Source organism: Nerophis ophidion, linkage group LG04 (assembly GCF_033978795.1).
Source record: "Nerophis ophidion isolate RoL-2023_Sa linkage group LG04, RoL_Noph_v1.0, whole genome shotgun sequence".
NCBI lineage: Eukaryota > Metazoa > Chordata > Actinopteri > Syngnathiformes > Syngnathidae > Nerophis > Nerophis ophidion.
In genome coordinates this window covers 53,543,494-53,548,544 of record NC_084614.1, presented here as the reverse complement: position 1 = coordinate 53,548,544, position 5,051 = coordinate 53,543,494, and positions in this window count along the sequence as shown.

The window sequence follows — 5,051 nt, the reverse complement described above, 5'->3', positions numbered from 1 at the left end:
GCCGCCGGGTCCTAAAGCAGGCTCTCTCCGGCCACGCCCACTTTGGACAGTAAAATCAGTGCCAAAAATAACTGGGTCATTAGCTTCACACCTCATATGAAACCCATAACAGACCTTATTGTCATGGATTGTATCATTGTAAAGTGTCATTCTATGACTTATCAAATCAAATCAAATCAACTTTATTTATACCACAGGGGTATCCAAAGTGCTGTACAATGGGCAGGTTAAAAGATAATACGTTGACTGAGCAAACAACACAACACAAACAGAACATGATAAAAAATAAATAAATAAAACATAAAAACAGGTTCACAGCAGGTGTATAATGGGGCGCCATTGCAGGATGGATATCACTCAGTGTTAAAAGCCAAGGAATAAAAGTATGTTTTTAACAGAGATTTAAAAACAGGAAGAGAGGAGGCTTGTCTAACACTCAGAGGTAGGTCGTTCCAGAGCTTGGGAGCAGAAGCGGCAAAAGCTCTGTCACCTCTAAGCTTAATGACAACTTTAAGAAAAAATGTTTTATTACTTCCGGCCGCGCCCACTTTGGACAGTAAAATCAATCCATCCATCCATCCATTTTCTACCGCTTATTCCCTTTGGGGTCGCGGGGGGCGCTGGTGCCTATCTCAGCTACAATTGTGTGGAGTTCGCATGTCCTCCCCGTGACCTCGTAGGTTACCTCCGGGTACTCCGGCTTCCTCCCACAGTAAAATCAGTGCATGAAATAACTGGGTCATTAGCTTCACACCTCATATGAAACCCATAACAGACCTTATTTTCATGGATTGTATTAATGCAAAGTGTCATTCTATGACTTAATGTCAACTTTAAGAAAAAATGTTTTATTACTTCCGGCCGCGCCCACTTTGGACAGTAAAATCAATTCACCCATCCATCCATCCATTTTACTACCGCTTATTCCCTTTGGGCACACAGGGGGCGCTGGTGCCTATCTCAGCTACAATTGGGCGGAAGGCGGCGTACACCCTGGACAAGTCGCCACCTCATCGCAGGGCCAACACAGATAGACAGACAACATTCACACTCACATTCACATTCTAGGGCCAATTTAGTGTTGCCAATCGGTCCTGAGTAGTCCTGGGTTCAATCCCAGGCTCGGGATCTTTCTGTGTGGAGTTCGCATGTCCTCCCCGTGACCTCGTGGTCACTCCGGCTTCCTCCCACGGTAAAATCAGTGCCAGAAATAACTGGGTCATTAGCTTTACATCTCATATGAAACCCATAAAAGACCTTATTGTCATGTATTGTCCTATTATGATGTCTCATTCAATGCCTTAATGACAGCTTTAAGAAAAAACAAAATGGTAATACTTCCGGCTACGCCCACTTTGGACAATAAAAACAGTGCCAGAAATAACTGGGTCATTAGCCTCACACCTCATATGAAACCCATTAAAGACCTTATTGTCATGTATTTTCTTATTATGATGTCTCATTCAATGCCTTACTGACAACTTTAAGAAAAAAAAATGGTACGCTCACTTTGGACAGTAAAATCAGTGGCAGAAATAACTGGGTCATTGGCTTCACACCTAGTATGAAACCCATTAAAGACCTTATTGACATGTATTGTCTTATCATAATGTCTTATTTTGTGACTTAAAGGCCTACTGAAATGAGATTTTCTTATTTAAAAAGGGATATCAGGTCCATTCTATGTGTCATACTTGATCATTTCGCGATATTGGCATATTTTTGCTGAAAGGATTTAGTAGAGAAAATCCACGATAAAGTTCGCAACTTTCGGTGTTAAGAGAAAAGCCCTGCCTCTACCGGAAGTCGCAGACGATGACGTTACACGTGTGGGGGCTCCTCACGTATTCACATTATTTTTAATGGGAGCCTCCAACAAAAAGTGCTATTCGGACCGAGAAAACGACAGTTTCCCCATTAATTTGAGTGAGGATGAAAGATTCGTGTTTGAAGATATTGATAGCGACGGACTAGAAAAAAAAAAAGATTAAAGAAAATAAGTTAAAAAAACAACAACACGATTTGATTGGGACGGATTCCGATGTTTTTAGAGACATTTATACTAGGATAATTCTGGGAAATCCATTATCTTTCTATTGTGTTGCTACTGTTTTAGTGAGTTTAATATTACCTGATAGTTGGAAGGGTGTCTCCACGGGTGTCTTGACGCACAGTGTCTCAGGGGAGTCGACGGCAGCTATGGACGGCACAAGCTCAGTTTTTCTCCGGTAAGAACTGACTTTTTAACCACAATTTTCTCACCGAAACCTGCTGGTTGACATTTGGTCGGGATCCATGTTGGCTTGACCGCGCTCTGATCCACAGGAAAGTTTCACCTCCAGGAATTTTAAACAAGGAATCACCGTGTGTTTGTGTGGCTAAAGGCCAAAGCTTCCCAACTCCATCTTTCTACTGTGACTTCTCCAATATCAATTGAACTAATTGCAAAAGATTCAGCAACACAGATCTCCAAAATACTGTGTAATTATGCCGTTAAAGCAGACGACATTTAGCTTTGTGTGTGTGCAGCGCTCATATTTCCTTAAAACCCGTGACGTCTTGCATACACGTCATCATTACACGACGTTTTCAAGACGAAACTCCCGGGAAATTTAAAATTGTAATTCAGTAAACTAAAAAGGCCGTATTGGCATGTGTTGCAATGTTAATATTTCATCATTGATATGTAAACTATCAGACTGGTGGTGGGTAGTAGTCGGTTTCAGTAGGCCTTTAATGACAACTTTAAGAAAAAATTTTTTGAGTACTTACATTACACCCATTCGCTAAATAATGTCCTCTAAGGACAGGCGTAATTGATTGATTTGGTGGAATAATTAATTACTGATTAAAGGCTTTTTAAAGTTACAGTAGAGTGTAAAAATAAGTTGCCTCTATAACGAAGCTATTGTCATATATATATGATTTATGACACCAAAAGTCGTCCAAAGTTTGCGAATTGATAGATATGATTGAAATAGTGTTCATCGCAGAGAGATTCCAGAGCCATTTTGAGAGACAATGAGGAAGCCAGTCACGTGATCGCGTGATGTCGTGCTAGTAACCAAAGAGTCCTTACTCATCAACAACAATGCTGATCAAGCACACTTTGTAAGAGCCAACAATGATTACATTGGGAATAATTATGATTTAGGACCTGATATTTTTGAGCCCGAACACAAAGAAGATGAGCATTAGGTTTTAGAAGCCGACTGCTACCTGGTGGCAGGGTTATTGCGACACTAGCATCCACAGCTTTGCTAGGTGCTAAACATACAAACTAACCATATTTAACCATAAAAACAAAAACTTACTGCAATTATCCACTCTCGCTCGAATGTTGACTAACGGGACGCTCACATAATATCGTTTGGATCAGGGGTGTCCAAACTTTTTCCACTAAGGGCCACACACGGAAAAATTCAAGCATGTGGGGGCCATTTTAAAATTTTTCAACAATTAGCTGCGGGCCGCAATTGGCCCCCGGGCCGCACTTTGGACACCGATGGTTTAGATGAACATTAAATCACAATCCTGACAAAGAAAAAGTTGTCGGAACCACGGTCACCTGTGTTTTCTACCATGCATGAATTATGATCTAGAATTTACTTTTAGCAAGTTTGTGGCGAAGCAGAAGCAGCCGTTGAATCAGTGTCAAAAACAACAGCAGTGTATCAATGCGTCGCTAAAATAGTCTGCCTGCATTGGTGCTTATTATAACAATATCACTCATATTTGGTTAATTTTCAGGTCACAACATGTAAATGGAGTATTGTTGGCGATTTCTGGATGGTTTTAGAAAGAGTATAATTATCTTTTTTTTTCCAAGATGGCGCCGCTGTAGTGGCTGCTGTTGGCAGGAGCTCTGTGCTCTTGTGTCATCCTTTTGCGTTTCCCTCATGTTTTCATACATATATATATATATATATATATATATATATATATATATATATATATATATATATATATATATATATATATATATATATATATATATATTTTATTATAATTTTTTTTTTTCCCTTTTGGTTCGGGACCCTTTGGGACTATGTGACAAGGGTTGGCACTTTTGTGACTTCTGCTGTGCTATTTTGTGAACTTCTGGATCTGCCTCCCGGGAGCCTTTTGGCCATGGAGACCAGCTGCTGGGTCTCTGCCACACCAGGGTCCGTTTGGAGAGACTGGAGGAGATGCAGATGAAGATACAGGGCTGCGGAGCTGGACAAGCTTCACAGTGTCTTGGCTGACTGAGCAGGGATCGGACACCTTGGTGTCCTTAGACGCATCCTCGCTCATCCATGCGGACTGGACACTGGCCGAGTTAGTGGGCGGCCGAGAGTGGAGTCGGCTCTCTTGGTTGCTTTGTTGGGTCTGCTCCTGTCTCTGGCCATGTTCCCTCCACCCCAGCAGACGACGGCGTGGAACATCGTAGAGGCCACCACAGTGTATATGTTTCTTTTACTCTTTATTCATAGCTGTATGTAGAAGTGGCTTGTTGCGTCAGCTCTGCTCTTTTTAATGTCTTTAATGTCCTTTGTTTTCTTTGATGTTTGATGTTTCCCTCTTACACACATGGAAGAGGGATGTGTGGTATGGCGAAGAGTTGTTTTTTCCCTTGGCTTCAGTCTGGACCCCCTCTTCAGGGGCCCAGGCTTAGACCATTTTTTTTTCATGCCCCCCATTGTTTACCTGTATCTCACCTTTTTTGTAAGGGGTGCCGGAAGTTGGCAGACCTGTCAGCGATCCTGTTGTGTCTCCCTGTAATGTTTGTCTGATCTTAAATGGGGTTGTGCTGAAAATTTTAATTTCCCCTCGGGGATTGAAAAATTATTTTTGTTCTGATAACAAGAAAGTTTATTTCATTAGTTGAGAGAATAACATGTACTAGTGTTTTAAATACTAAAGTAATGCACAGTTTGTACACTTCAAAGTAAACAATTATTTCCCTTATTTGTCCAAAAATTACCATCCATCCATCTTCCTCCGCTCATCCGAGGTCGGGTCGCGGGGGCAACAGCCTAAGCAGGGAAACCCAGACTTCCCTCTCCCCA